The sequence below is a fragment of the Atractosteus spatula genome, chromosome 9, assembly GCF_055471065.1.
Source record: "Atractosteus spatula isolate fAtrSpa1 chromosome 9, fAtrSpa1.hap1, whole genome shotgun sequence".
Taxonomy (NCBI): domain Eukaryota; kingdom Metazoa; phylum Chordata; class Actinopteri; order Semionotiformes; family Lepisosteidae; genus Atractosteus; species Atractosteus spatula.
In genome coordinates this window covers 14,347,322-14,364,130 of record NC_142714.1, presented here as the reverse complement: position 1 = coordinate 14,364,130, position 16,809 = coordinate 14,347,322, and the positions used below count along the sequence as shown (strand labels likewise).

The following is a 16,809-nucleotide window of genomic DNA, read 5'->3' as shown; positions in this document are numbered from 1 at the left end:
ACCTTTGCAGTTTGATGTCTGATTACCTTGGTTTCAAGGCATACAGTAGGTACTTGAACAAACTCAGTGGGTTTTCAAATGCAAAGTGCAGTTACAGTAAGTGATAATGACCTCATAGAAGGGCCTCAAGTCATCTTCAAATGGCTAGCAACTGAAAATAGATGTTCAAACAAACTTTTCAGCAAAAAAATTTTCATCACAAAACACGCTACTGAGAGACAATGTCTGAAGCCACTATTATACACTGATATGAAGCGATCTATGATCCAGAATGAACCGCTGATGCAACTTCCCTAAACGGGCTGTACAGTCTCTAGGGAAGCTTGCATAGGAGCAGCAAAGATATTTCCTTGTTTCCCATCACACAAGAAGTTAAAAACCCAGGTGTATAAAATTAAGCCCCTAACCCATCCCGTTTTCTCATTCTTGCAGGCTGGGCAAGACTGTGGCTTTTTGCTCAGAAGGCTGCACTTTCAGTTAGGATCCTCACCAGGATTACAGAGCATGTCAGAAATCCTGGCAGACCTTGACAACACATAAGAGATACTGTGAAGGAGATAAAAGTGAATTTTCATTTGAATGTAACTTCCACATATAGATTGGTGGTCACAAATCACCCACTACTGGGAGGATCTTTGGATAAGTAATTTTATAGTTTTCAGCAAGGTTGGACAAAACATTACTTAATAAAAATGAAATTACACAGATCACTTTCTTCTTTATCATCTCTAGAAGTATCTACAGTATTTACTTCCTGCTGAAATATGTCTCAGCTCTATGCACTCTGCACTCCAAAATAATTTTTTAACAGATTTATCAAAAAAAAGAGGAGCACAAAAAGTTCAATGACACCCACACTGAATAACACACAGTCCTTTTTGATATTTTCAGCTAAATCACGACACCATTTCACAAAGTAAAAACTCTGTAGAACCTGAAAACAATGCAGCTTTACTTACAATACTTGTTTTATTTTAACTTACCATGCACATCAAACAACTGAAATTTCTCTTGAGGCCCCAGAATGAGAACTTTTAATGGTGTCTTCCACTTGCCAAAGTGTTAAAATAGAAATCACACTCATGTGCATATATTATATGTATATTTCCATACATATAAAGTACTTTACAAATTATTTAGAATGTTAGCACTGTTTGTACAGGTATGTATAGCTGCATTTACTTCAAAATGATACAACTTCATGTTCTGAAAATATATCAGAAACATAGCTCACATAAGCCTGTATACATCAAAGTAAAACTTCTCCAAAACTAAGGTCGAGAGAGGATTTGGAACTGGACACTCATTGAATACAAAATGGAAAGTTACCTGTCAGTTATCACCATTTCCACACCAACTGTGCTGTATCTCTTCAGAGCAGAACTGCAGTTAACATCAGCTGGCTTTTATTAAACGATTTAGCTCATGCATACTAACACCTAAAGAAAGATGCCAACATTGAAGGCTGTATACTGTAAGTATAGCAAAATCCAGTCCCACAATTTAACAGACATCCTTTCCGAAATGGGAAAAATGATGATGGAACAAAAATAAGCTATCAACAGTTCCCAGTTTCCTTACTTGGAACTCAGCCTCCTTCAACTGGCAGACAGTCCTGCCAAAGACTTCATTATGCAAACGTACACCACTCAAGTCCCACATTACAAAGCCTGTGACTACGCTCGATGGAAAGCAAATCTTTGTGAAAACATCCTAGTCTCCCGACACGAGTTTACAATAAGACTTTAATTTTCTAATACATTTAAAGCCCAGTGCTAACAAAGGCTTTCCGTAAAGTCTTCTGTTTGTATTTTATCCTGGTACATATTTTTTTTGCGAAGATTTAAAACTTAAGTATCCCTAAAGTATCAATAAACCCTTATTTTAAGTTGCAATAACATAATTTCTAAAACTGGGTAACGTTTAGAAGTTAAAAATACTCCTAATAATACCCAAGCAATAAAAGTTAATTTGAAAGAGAACTAGAAATCAACCATTAAAGAGGAACTTTTAACTGAAGGATTTAACCAGATTTCGCTTCCTTGTTATATCCTCAAAGGAATGCATAAAATGCATGAAGCTACTGTAGGAAGTATCGGTTAGACGATAAGGATTACCACGACCAGTATCATGAGTTAAGGGTTGGGTATTTGTGCAACACTGAATCGTTTTTGATGCATTACTCCTTTTCTACGCTGTGAAAATGAGAGGCTTTACATCAGACTCAGTTTCCAAACTAAATTAAAAAAAAACTTCGTTCCTTTTTTCCACCCTCCATCCATACTGCTAGCGGTTTTCAGTTTTTTCCAGTTCACAGAAACGTCTTTCTGCCACTTCAGCCTGATATTTTACGCGTAGCCATTTTACCGAAAGGTTAGAATTTAACCGTTAATCAGAAACCGAATTTTACAGTACTCGAATAGCTGTCTGAAATGAACGACAACGTGAAGTCGGCATTTTACTCACCGCCTGTACGGTGTCCTACATTTAATAAACGTGTGTTTTTCAAGAATTTCGTAACCGGATACGCTGAAGAATTCACCTGTACATTGTATCAGTTTCGCTCTAAATGTCACCTCATGCAGGTAGCTTGCAAATCGCGTTTTTCTCCGTCACAAGTCATATTGCAGGAGCAGTTTCGGTATATCTGTCAATTAACTTTCGTCCCAAACAACACTTTCGAATACAGTTACCTGTACCTGTATGTCTGTGGTGTATGTGTTTAATCCATGCATAAAACGGTAAGAGAACCACTTTAAGACAAATATTGGAAATCTACGTCGTATTTAAAATTAAAACTCGAAACTTGGAATATTTCTTAGGAGCTAACAGAGAAAAGAATAAAAATGAGAGAGAGACAACCTTTGCTTTTGTGTATTTTCACAGGTAAGCTCGAATGTTAATGCTTCAAACAGCTGGCTTGCAGCTGCTGTACAGTGAACTACTGGCTGCAACAAAATCATAAAACGGCCAACAAGAAAAAAAACGAGTAACGTAACTATAGCAAAAAAAACACTACTGACTTCAAGGCTTGACATAAGTAACTTTATTTTACTTAGTCGCTCAAAAATCTAATTGAAAGGAGTTTTCAAGAAAGCCAATTTTTTAACTCTTCATACTTGACTGCTGCAGTACATTGTTAGGCGGTTCTCCGTCCTCTCCGCTTGCCTTTTTAAACGGTGGCAACTAGTTGTCTCTTGAGATCATTTCGCCGATTTAAGCAGAACATGAGCAAAAACGAGCTAGCGGTTTTAAAAGCTTTTGACGATTCTGGGTAGGCACAGTTCCTGACTTTGGAAGGTTTGCAATGTCTGCAACAGCGTTTGAAACCCCGTTCCCAGAATCTAATGGATGCAGTCCTGCCACCATGCGCTGTGTTGAGACATACACCAAAGCCAGATTAACAAAAAGCCGACCGTATCTCAAACTTAAATGTTGGAATCCAAAGTTGTCATCGGTTGGCCATGAAGCATGCTTTAGATCTCTACAACATGTTTTGTTAAACTTATTAACTGCCGACGAAATGCACACATGAAACTAACCCTGCAGCAACCTGCGAGAAATCAGAGAAAAATAAAAAAAAACCTACCACTTTTTACAGCCTTGGGATACCTCCACGTGAAAACAATATCGTTTCGATCTGCTCAACACGGACAGCAACCATCAACCCTCAAGTGTCAAGATGATCCTGTTATCTGATCAGATTCGACTGGATCATTTCGCTTTGAAAATCCCAGTAATCTCGAAGTCCTCTTGTAATTTCTCAGTAGTACACTCTAGCGCTGCTGCAGATGTCTCGCAGCCTGGTGGAACAGCACCGGCGTTACTTCCACTGCTTTGAACGGCCCGTGACGTGGAGGAATAGTGTTACGTATGGCACACGAGTGCTCTTTGCTCTTAAAGAACAAAAAAAGCCGCTTTTCAGAAACAGAAGAGGGAAATAAACAATGAGAAACGTCTAAATGATTTTCATTATTCTATAGCTAATAATAACTAATAACATAATTCATTATCAATTATCGTTCTATAGCTAATAATAATAACAACACTACTAACTGTTCTAAAAATAACGTGACCTCCGAAATTCGGAGAATAATGCAATATCGTCTGTGATCTGTGAGCACACTTTATTCTGTTGTTATACAGTATTGCCTACGATCTTTGTCCAGCAGTATTTTCCAAACTGTTTATTGTTTTTTTCTAGTTATAAACTTCTATAAATATATACATAAATTCTGTAACAGCATATTATACTCCAGTAAACAGTGTAATGTTTATAAACAAAGCACTCTGAATTGTAAAACCACAGCTGTCTTATGACACGCTTAGTCTTCAGTGTTGTCCCATTCTAACTGGTATGGTAAATAATATTTCACCAGTGACGACACTGAAGAAATATACGAAATGAAGCTAAAGCTATGATATACAGTGGGTGTTTCATATCTGTCGAATCTCCTGACTTTGAATCACCAAACTATTCAAATGTCTGGGTAAAATATGAATATGAGGAATGGGGTTATTTTCAAGTTGAAAGGCAGCCTAAACAAAAAGTAACCCAAGCCAATGCTGTTCAATTCAAAGTAATTTTTTTCAGTTCTGAAGGATTTCATATTTTTATGGTTACATTAAGTTGTAAAGCAACTTATTATTATACATCGTTTAATTTATAATATTCACAATTCTGGTTTGGAAAATAATTATATCATCATTTTTCTCTTTCAGGCCTCTGATAGAACAAGAGCACAACACTTTTATAGTCATAAAAAGATTACAAGCCTGTTGTGATAGTTTAAAACCACCCATCTTTCTTTTTTTTCCTTTTAAAAAGAGGTAAAGGGGAGTATTTGAAAGCTGCAAATTAATAATAAAGAGCATTTGTTTTTGACAACTATTGATTAAAGACCTAGCAACTTAATAAGGAGACTGAATTTTTCAATGCAGAGTTCCTCTCACAGATTTGCCAAAGAATAAATTTAACATTATCATGCAGTACGGTGAACTCACCTATTGACATAATAAATGTTGAGTAAATGAAGCAAGTGAAGATCAATGCATCTCAATTAGAACTGTCGGACACAGCAAAACAAGAGCTTTTAAAGAGCGGCTTTTTTTTCAAATCCCAGGGTTAGGGTTTGACTATGCAATAAAACCACTACAATGTCCACTATAAGTATAACATTACCTAATAATTGACCACATTTTCAGTGGGGAACAAATATACTGTATAAATATTAGAACCATACAAAATCATTCATGGTCAGGAAGAAATCACAAGACTTGACATCGTTATATCTATGTAGTCCCTACGTTTAGCTATAAATTGGAGTTAATAAACTAATGATCAACAAGATATACAAAGATATGCAACATCCAAGTGGTAAAATAATTGTTAAAGTAATCAAGAAGTGTAGATTGTTTTACTGTACATAACACTGAGCAATACACAGCTCTTGTGCCCTTATAACGCCAATGGAACTGACTGTTAAACGTTTTTCTTTGGAAAAAAAAGTTTAAATCTGCGTTAAGTTTCTGTTTGTGGCAGAGAGGCCTCATCCTCAATCTCTAAAACAATCTTTCAGCCCTCTGCTGCCTCCTCTTCACTTCTTGGGTTTTGAACCTGCCAACTACCTGATTATGAAATTCATTTATACTTAGCTGTAATTTGAGTCTACTATCATTTGTTTCAGGATCTGACAGGTTCTGAGAATGTTGGGGGGGTTTTTCTGAGAAACAGCCTGAAGCCACATACTGTACTTTACATTGCCTGTTTCACTTTCATATTATCATTCTGATTTTCCTCCTGAGACAGCTGAATTTGAACAATTCTTACTTTGATTCCCTTTTTGAAAAAGGCAATGTATCCAATACAATAAAAACGTGTTGCTTTATGCCTTTATAAAATAACCAAGTATACTGTAAATATGGTATACTCACCTGTACTGCCATACTGTTTGCTTGTTATGGATTTGACCATTTTCATACTAGGGGTACTGAGATAAGACAGTCAAGAATGCCTCATCTCTTCAGTGTTTAATCCTCCTAAAATGTCATACACTGAAACACATGACTCGTGTGTTTTGGGTGATGTGTGTGACCTTGGAAATGCCAACTGGGATACAGTATGTCCCTGTTGTAAAAAGGGAATTTCTAGCTTGGTGGGGTATTAGTGTAAGAAAAAGAGTTACCATATTTTTTAGGACTTGTAGGATTTTAAATGTTTACATTTTAAATTAATAATAATAATTGGCTATATTATTTTAATTTCAGCTATTGCTCTTCCTTTAACATTATATTCTATAAATTGCCATTATCAAGCCCGGTATAACCTGCAGTCCGACACATATCCTTTTCCACCTGATCTTTTCTCTTCCAAGGACATTGATAAGTGTTGCACAATATCAATATAATCATGGAAACCTTGACAGTGTTTCGCTCCTGTGCAAAAGTTGCTCAAAATAATTTTTTCAAGTTTCTAACGTCAGAAGTGGTGATGGCGAGGGGTTGTTTAATTTCTATTTTCCACAGATGTCATGAGCAAAGCATCCCTGAAGTTTACCTTGTAGCTGTTTTTTTATTGCTGGTGTTAGTCTGCTCTGGTGCAGGCAGGCAGACTTCATCTTGGCACCAGCCTGTAACACTGACAGAGGCTGGGCATATATTAGCCCTCACACTGCCAGCCATCAGTGCACAGAAGGCTCGGCCCTGCATGGAACAGCAGTGGAAAGGATTATAATCCATTACCTCACCTCACTGTTGGGACATAAGGCAAAACATGCCATGTATTACAGCAGAGCAATTGTAAACAGAGCCTATTTGAAAGTATTGCTTTCTCAAAGCAAATCAGGATGTAGTTTCATGTAATCGATTCCTAAAGTAAAGATTGTGAATGGAAACTTGTTAGGCTTTCAATGAATTCCTGGTTTTCGTTTTATAAAAACATTAAACATTTTCTATTATTTAACTAATGATGACATGCTTATGTTATTTGAAAACTTTTCCAAGTTTAATTTGTTTAGGGGCCCGCAGTGTGTAAGTGTTCTAAATAAGTGTCTCATAGGTGAGCCAGGTTAATCCTTCTCCAGAAGTCATAACCATTTGATTTAAAGAGGTCTGGAAAGTACACTGCATTCCAGCCCTCAAATACCAGGATTAGGGGCACTCTGTGCCACTCTAATATTTAATCACAACACTTGCAGTTAAGCAGTAAGGCATTTTCTTTGCAGATTGATTTTTCTACCAAAAAGGAGCCTTTCTCAATTAAATTGGGTTAATTACTTAACTCAAATACTTAATTTAAAATGAAACCCACGATGTTTCAGATTGCATTACTAATATTACTGTCTGCCAACACCAACCAAAATAATTAATCATTAAAAAAATTAAACCATGTTTTTTTTTCTCAACGAGCCATTGTGCAGCTTTGATTAACATGTAAAATGATTAACATGCATAATATAGCAAAAATTATTTTCTGAAATTTGGACTGAGAGAAGACACAATTGCAGCATTCACAGGCATGCATATTCAAGAGTCTATGAATTTCATGCCATCTGCCCATGGTTTTATTGGAGGTACTCTGTGTCTATTCACACGTTTCAAGGACTACCCAAGACCTCTGGGTACAATAGAAGCAGATGTGAACCCTTGTAGGAATCTCAAGATTGTGGACCACATGATTCCAGTTTTTCCAGTTTATCCAGTAATCCAGTATCATCACAAGCACATCGTGTTGCAGACCATCCAAGAACAGCCATCCACGTGTGATGTAACAGAAGCAAGATTGTAGCATTTGCTTACCTCTTTCTTGACAAATATCTTCTACTTGTACAGCTCAATAGACCATACGAATGCCAGAATAGCAGAGAACACACTGTAATCCTGGCACAGAACAGCATTCAAGCAATGGGCTAACCTTAGTTTTTTAACCAGTCCAGACTCACAATAAGTTGCTCCCTAAAAGGTACAAAAAACTAATTATGAAAATGAGTTCCGTGTGTCTAATCATTTAAAAAATAAATCAGGCTCGGACCTTTGCCTGCTCTGTTTTTGCAAGAATATTACACAATGTTATAAGTTGATCATGAGTTTCATTTGATGGAAAGTTCAACAATTGATTAGAACTAAACTGTATTCATTTTGTAGTGTTACGTTTAACAACAATTAGGTAAAATAAACACCTTTAATGAATGTTTTTTTAGATTTAGAATTGACCGTTTCTTTGATTGATTGAACACATGGCTGAATTGTGAGCCCTACTACCAAAATGAATGAGGAAATCTAGGCTGAGCCCTTGGCCTCACTCTTCTTTGGGTACGTCGCCAACTCTATAGCCCTGTACCAGAGGTTCATTGCTGATTGGAGGAGAGATGTGTCCCTCACCTACAGCCCTGCAACCCTCCTTGAAGACACAGGGGTCGCTGTGCCACCAGGAGCTGAGAGAATCCAGGCCAGCTAATTCCACCTACAGTCAGTGGTGCTCTGCCAATTAAGTGCCACTGCTTTGGGTATTCCGCTTTCACAGCTGGCTAGTGGATTGGGATGCTGGATTATAGAGCTCAACCTGTGCTCAGGAGAGAATCTTTAGTGGCTGAGCCACTTGGGAGTCCTTGAATGGGAGTTGTGCTCTTGACCCCTCACAGGTTTTCAATATGAGGCACACATGCCTGCCCCACTCCTCAACATCTGAAGCAATTTATATTAAGGTTTACCTCTAATATGAAGTCAGCTCAAGTGTATCTTTCCATTTGGATAATCATTAAGAAGAGCAAAAGAGCATGACATTTCATTCCACAGCGGTTTATTGACTGAACTACGTTTTGGATTTTTATGAAAGCCACAAATGTCACAGCCATTACCCCTTTTTCATTAGATCCTGGATGTTTAAAGTGTGTTCTCCCAGCTTGCAATCTATAGATCTGTTTTTCTTAGATGTTTTGACTTTGTGATAATTGATACCAATTTAAAGCTTTAACTGTTGAGAAACTTATGTCAGAAGCCTGTTTTCATTCTTGCTTTCCAAATGGGTCATTTCAGATCTCATTTTTGTTTGGTCCTTCAATTTCTCTTTAATTGAATATGGCACACAATGTGCCTATAATTATGTCACCATTGTATAAGGAAATGAATAACAATCAGTATGTATTAATGCAGCAGCAAAAAATGGTCATAGAAGAATCATTTGCTTTTCACACTTCAAATTTTGAAACACTACAAAGCATATTCTTATTTAGTGTACTATGACAGAGAGGCTGGAAACCTGAAGATCAGGTACTCTTGCAAATGCAAAGCAAATGAACACCATGCTGTTGCAATAACGAGTCAATGCTTTATTCATAATTAACTCATTGATAATTCTGACTGTTCTGTAGTAGTTAATGCTTAATTCACTTTAAATTACTGGTTGAATAATTATATATATATTATATAATATATATATAATAATTTCTTGCCAGAATTTAAAAGTGATGGATTGTCTTATTTAAAAATATTAATATACACAATTCCTTATACACTGCACACAGCCTCGCAGATTTGGGGTTCTGGGTTCCAGATAGGAGCACCATCACTGTTCAGGGTACTCAGGGTACTTTGATGTCCTCCTCAGTTCCAAGAAATGCTTGCTAGGTTCACTGGTGTCTATAATTGCCCCTGTATGTGTCTGCACAGCAATTGCTTGGTGTTTCGTTCAGAGTATAGTCCCTCTTTACATCCTATACCTAAGGATAGGCTCCAGGTTGCTAGACTCTCACTATTTACTTTGGTTATACCCACTCAGTTTGGAATTGCCAACTGTTTTTTCACATCTCAGCTGACAGCTATAAACCCTGAAACTGTACAGCAGATGAGAATTAGGAAGTGTAGGCAGAATCCTCCAGCCCCCTCATCTTTTAACATGTCACAGAGAATCCAGCCCTGTACAGGAGGTTAAGCACCCATTGGAGGAGTCTGTCCCTGACTGTTCCACCAGCTCCCAGGAGCTTACCTTCAGGAGCACTCAACTTGGGGAATCCTAATCACAGCTGTCCAGAGGCATGGCCCAGGCTTGAACCCATGATCAAAAAGCTCAGCCTGTGGTCAAGTGAGCTCCTTTGCCTATGCAGCCACTCAGAAGGCCCCAGGAACATGCCATATACTGTATAATAATGGATGGGTGGATGGATAGATGAACAATCGTGTTTCCCCAACCCTCCCTCTCTCTAAAAAACACAGAAGAACTTCACAGTGGGTAAAAAAAAGAATAAGCAATGAAAAAGACAAAGAGAAAAGATCAATCTTATCCAAAAGCCATGCAAGAATGAAATGCATTTTGACTTGCTCATGCTTGGCAGGATGATAGATGCTTTTATACATTATTTCAGAGACAGGCAAAAGTTGACGAGTCTGAAACCCGTAAATAAACAGGAACTTTCAAATAAAAAAAGTTTGCAGTTATACAAGTACTTTCTTTGAGAAAACAAACTTCTAAGTGAACAGCTTGGAGTTAGCAGGTTAGAAGTCGAGTCATCCACCCATGGTACCTAATGTGTGCAGGGAATAGCATTTCTCATCTGACAGCTCTACAGATGGATACAAGAACAGACGCACCCTGGTGAGTGCCTGGCACTCTCCTGAAAGGCACTTAATAAAAATAGATCATGTTTGGTCTGAAGTGTCTGGGTATTTACTCACAGAACACTGCCAGAAAGCCAGAAACGAAAGTGGAGGAAATTACCTTGATGCTAGGTAGCTAAAGAGTCCAGATTTTTCAAATCTTTCTTGCTCAGACACTATAATCAGTTTCTGAAGTTTTGCTATACTTTTAGAAGCTCCTAACATACATTGTAGAAGAGAACTGAACAAAGTCTACATACAGTAACAAAGTAAGCATAAAGTAGTGCATCTTTAAGTGTATTTTTCATACTGAGTGAAACAAAAGGCTTCAGAGCATTACAAAGACCAATAATGCTCTTTTACATAAATAATTATTTACATAAATAATTCTGACACTCATAATAAGTGCTTTTATTATTTAGGCACTTATTTTACATTTCTATATTTGAATGTCAGCATGTAGTAAAGCGTACTTTCAGTTGTACAAGCTGGGGACAGCAGCTCTGAAATCAAAATGAATTAACTGTTGAATCGAGACCAAATTACTAGAATTGATAAGAAAACTAATTATCCCATTATTTAACATAGCCTGTCCAGGACTGCCTTCTGTGTGGAGTTTTCATATTATCCCTGTGGCCGTTCTAAACTGATATGATATGCTCTCTAGGACAACAGGTGTCTCAAAAATGTCCCTGTGTGTCTGTCCTGGGATGGACTGGTTTTTAATCCAGGGTGTATCCTGGCTTCCACCCTCTATCTGCTGGGTTAGGTCCCAGCTCACTGTAGCCCTGCTTTGGACTGAGCGGGTATTGAGAATACATGGATGTTTTGAAACCTTTCTGATTTCGAGTAAGTCAAGGGCTTCAGCAAATTGTGAGGTAAAAAAAACCACCAACTGCAAAAAAAAATTCACGTGCATCAAGAGAGTGAAACAAATTGGAAAAAAAATCTAAAAATCAAAAGCCCGCTGTAAATTCAAGAGTACCCAAAACACCCCAAACCAGAATACATATATGTATGATCCCACCTGAGAGGTAAATACAAGAAATCCTCATTTGGTCTAAGAATAATTAAAGGGAAACATGTCCACTAACTGCAAGTGCTTTTATAATGAAATAAAATAAAGATCATTTTAATGTTTTAACGTCTAAGCCAGAAAAGGTTTTGAGGGGACCTGATGCAAGAAGTATCAATGCAGAAGTGAAACTTCTGAAAATTTAAAAACAAGAACAGGAGGTGTTGTGGCAAATATGGAACAAGCTGCCCAGTCGTGTTAAGCTGATACCCTGACTTCTTCCCTCCTCTTTGTAGCCTTTCTTCTGTCCTTATGAATAAAAATGTGAATACCCTTCAGCCTTCAAGTGGCAGAGTTCCCTTAATTAAACATTTGAGAAAGTAAGCTGTTTAATAACCTTCAATTGACCCCAATCTTCAAATAACTGGTGAATCGGGGTGACATAATATATTATGAAGTGTATTGGGACTCTCCAGGATCAGATGGAAACCATTGTTCATTAATGAAAAAACGTAGATACATAAAACATAGATACAGTAAATACTTACAATTAAAATAACTGTAACTAAGAATTACAGAAATAAATATAGTACAAAATAATCAAGCTATGCGTCTCTGTCTTCGTCTCATCTTGCTTGGAATAAGTTTGGGTAACACAGATGGAAGGACACAGTTTCAAATGAAAGGGAGATAACAGGGGTCCCAGCAGGTAATGGACACAAGGCAGGATACACCCTGTAGAGAGAAGGCAGACAAACACAGACATCAACACTCACACTAGAGACATTTCCCAGGAGCCAATTAACCTACCAGTATGTCTTTGGACTGAGAGGAAACCAGGGCACCCTACACCTGGAATCAAACCCAGACCCCCAGCACTGCCAGGCAGCAATGCTAACCACTGCACCACTGTGTCCAGATAGGTTAGTTACATTTCTTTTTACAGCAATGAAGTTCCATGAAATTAATCAGCCAGTCTGAAACAGTGGAGTCCTTGGACTAATTAAAAACTCAGTCTTCCTATCACGTAAGAGCACATAAAGAAACTGATAAGCAATTGACATGGTTTTCAATTAGCCTTTCAGTCAAACCTCAACATAATTATATCTCCAATTATCATCAAAAACTGTCTATTTCTGGAAGCTATTTCCCTTTTCTTCTCCAAAAGTATCATTACTATGTAGAACCTCTCAGGGCTATGAGCATTATAATTACAGTACGGTTTCATTTTCAGTTCTCCGCATAATTTCCACGAAGTACTATATTAACTGCAGCAATTCCCCCATTTGTCATGCGGTAAACTACTTTGCTATCACCTTTATTGTTTTGCAGGTAAATAACCTTCAGTGCTCACTAATTTACTGGATCAATAGCCAGTTGCCAGGAGGATTAAACTAAGCTAAAGATCCAATTCTATTTATAACTCCAATTTAGTCTTTTTAATTCAAGGGAGGGCAAGAGCAGTCTGCTGTAGAAATGACTGAGTATTTTTCTCACAACGACACTGCAGACATTAATATCGGGGGCAGTCTGAGTTTAGAGACAGCTAGTCAAAAAAGACATGAATAATGTGCAAACTAAATGCTGCCATATGTTACTGTTCTTGGTGCATGCAATTTAGTTTTTTTTAACACTTCAGAGATGGAAAGGCTTCATAAACAAGCCTCAATGTAAATTCCTTTTGCAACTGGGAAAACAAAAACATTGTAACAGAAGCACAAAATTATGCATGTTTGGGTTAATAAATTACCATGCAGTTGAGACACTTCTTATAGTTGTTGCTTTCTTCTCCATTTCCAAATAAAACACAGTGGTACTGTGGAAAACTGTGAAAATGAATCCATCCCTCTGTTTCATTAGTAGGCAATTATCTTAAATAGCCTAAAGAATTCACTTGTGAATTACTTGGGTCTTTTCTAGTATTTAGAATATTTATTATGCAACAGTGTGTACTATGCTTAACAGTGATAGTAGAAAAGCTTGTGTACATACTGAATTATAATACTACAGTCCTAAGAGGCTGTATCTGGGTAAGACTTTAATGCATAGTATCATCTGTTCAAAGGATGGGGATCCAATTATTTTCAGTCTTGAAATGTACTAATGAAGGCAACTCAATGCACTACTTCAGTTTTGACAATAAAACATGAACCCAAGGAAACAAGTAGAAATTAAGTGGAGCATTAAATTAAGGGTTGAAAACAAGAGGAATGTCTTTACACAGTGTGTTGTGGGAGTAAGAATAAACCAGTCATCTCATTGAAGTAGACCGATTCCAGGGGATCTTTCTAGAAATGGCCACACTGTGTCCATTTGGTTGTAGTCTTTTGGAAAAGTTCAGAAGTTGTTCTCACCATTTTAACTTTATCCTGTCAAAAATAAAGAACTTACATGATGATACTGACAGTGACAAACAATTTTCACTACGAACATTATGTAGTATGCCTCTTCTTCCAGGAACGAAATCTTTGCAGAGCAATCATAAAACATGGTTTATTACATGGATTCAAAATTTTGGAACAGGAAATTCAGGTTTTGCTTTGAAAGCACACTGTTTAACATACAGTTCAAAGTATCTCTGGGTTTCCTGCTCAGAGTAAGACATATGGAAGCACTATAATAGTGAACGTAATTATCATAAACTTGTCTTTGCTGGCTTCTAGCACACCGAAGAATTCAGTTTTAATGAATCTGCTCATTTTACTGCATTTACTGCTTGCAGAAACATGGGTATATCTATGCTATGACAACAAAGTGACAACGCCTCCATAATTTCTGTCAACATACCTACCCTGCTGAAGAAATGAAGTGTGAAAATGTTTACCTGATTCAGTCTTGTAATCTGTGCAATGTGTCAGACTAATTGCTATTGTCGATCCTTACTAAATGCACCAGAAACGACCTGAGCAAATGATGCATACACAAGAGATTTCAGGGAGATAATAGCATTTTAAGGTGTTGAATATTTCAAAAAAGCAATTGTCACTATCTTGTTTATACAGTTATGCTTTTTAGGGTTTTTTTATATTTAAGTCTACATTGACAGCTCAAAACGGGTAGTAAATCAAATTTTTCTCAAGCTAGAAATTGCAGAGCTTTGCTTTATGCATTCAATCCTGCAGAAATTCAGCTATAACTGAGACTTGCTTTAATTTTTTTTTAATATTCACTTTTATTGTGGACACATCCCTCTGCAGTCTGACAAGCTTCGTATTACTAACTAGTTTACTTTTATTGGAGGACGCAGTAGTTCCCAGTCATAATGATAGCCGGCACCCATGTCATCCTGCAACTCACAACTAGTAACCCTCTGAAGCTCAGCAGGTGTGACCCTGGTCAGCACCTGGATGGGTGACCTCCTGGGAAAAACTAAGGTAGCATGGAAGAGGTGATAGTGGGGCCAGCAGGGGGTGCTGAAGTCCTGACTCTCTGTCGTAATTAAAAATCCCAGGATGTTTCTTGAAATGAGTAGGAGTGTTACTCCAGTGTTGTGTCTAAATTCTCCCTGGCCTTTACCAATCATGGCCTCCTAATAATCCCAATCAACTGTACGAATTGACTTCATCACTCTGCTCTCCTCCCCACTGAGAGATGGTGTGTGGTGAGTGCACTGGCGCACTATGACTGCTGTTGCATCATCCAGGTGGGGCTGCACACTGGTGGTGGTGGAGGGGAGTCCCCATTAATTGTAAAGAGCTTTGAGTGGACTGTCCAGAAAAGCACTATAGAACTGTAAGGAAAGATTAATAACTATGGTCTATTATCACATACTTATTTGCTGCATTAGTGGTTTTCAATCCTATTAAGAATTATAAGATGTTAACTGTGATGTAGCAACACAGTTACAAAACTTTAAATAAAAATGGTTATTGAAATAATAAATTAGAAATAATGCATGCATGCTCAGTCTGTAGCTTTCTTCTGAAAAGTAAAATTATACAGACTGTTGTTAAAATAATCCTTATGTCTGCACTTGCAACATTTTTAAGTTTTAAGTTAAGTTTTAAGAACAAAAAGATTTCTTACAACCTTCTCACTATAAAACAGATGTTTTTTGGTGTGAATCTGAAAACACCAAGAGTATTTTCCCCCCAATTTGTAACACTTTCTTATTTTAAAGCAAAGTAAACATGGTAAGTGCTGACTTACCCATATGTTCTATAACTTTTGTGATACTTAGCAGAGAATGAGGGACATGCAGTTCAGCAACCCAATCACCCAAACCTACTGCCAAGATGTTTTTTTTACCTTTTTAACCATGCAATTATATTTCCCTTTACATCACCAAATCTGTCCAGGTATGGGACTCCTCATTTGCATTTTCAAGATGCAGTGGTGGAGTAATCCTGAAACCTATCATTTAGCAGGTAAACGGGCCTCCTCTTCAGGGTGCTAAGCTGAAATTCAGTATCTGTTTGAGCTCAGTGCACTGAGTGAGAGCACACTGTTCTTTCCAAGAGATAGGATTAAACGATGCCCTTTCAGGTTAAGACGATCTAGTATTAGAAGAAATCCTTTATTACACATTAGGAATATCATGAATATACTGTGCCTAGGTCTGGGAAATATAGTCTGCCCTGTGCCCTTTTGTTTTAGCTCTTAAAGATCCCAAATTATGCAGTTCTAGGCACTTGAAATATGAAAAGGGCAGCGTTTCCTTAAGCTGTTCTATATACCAACAAGAACAGTCAGGCTATAAGTGCATGCAGGGGAGATTCTAGCACAGCACCTAAAGAAATATATGAAACATGTAGCAAAGATAAAAGGAGGTTATGTTAACTAGCACTTTGGCATCCCACGACTGAAGAATTCTTTCGGAAATCTTTGAAGCAAAAGGGGTTTGTAATCTATATTGTTCCTCTATTACAATCATGAGCAGCAGTTGGGATGTGGTCCTTATGAGTGGATTTTTTCCAGTGTCAAAGTGCACATTTACATTACACTTTAGATACTGCATTTCATTCATTCCTGTTGTGCACATGGTGCATAGTGATCAATTAAATTCTGTGGAAAAATTAACCTCATTTTTGTAAGTTATGAACAAATTGCAGTGATTGTGTTCTTTATAGGGCTAAATACATTCCATACTTTTTTCGCTGTTTTTTTTCTTACAATTGTAACTGCAGTCTTTGTATTCACACAAGAACATTAAAAAGTTTGCATTGTTAAGCTTCTCACTCAGATACTGAAAGAAAGCTACAGTC

General features: G+C 37.4%; 1 protein-coding gene across 2 annotated transcripts in view; it reads right to left on the bottom strand.

Annotated features, from left to right (window-relative positions):
- Nucleotides 1–3,834, bottom strand: part of stxbp6 (syntaxin binding protein 6 (amisyn)) — a 108,664-nt gene extending 104,830 nt beyond the window's left edge. The window contains exon 1 of one of the 2 annotated variants that reach the window (XM_088925894.1): nt 3,590–3,834. The gene's annotated coding sequence lies outside the window, so the exon portion shown is untranslated. Of the gene's footprint in view, nt 1–1,329; nt 1,388–3,589 lie in introns of those variants that run through there. The other variant, XM_088925895.1, reaches the window with a different exon arrangement.
- Between the last annotated feature and the right edge of the window lie 12,975 nt (nt 3,835–16,809).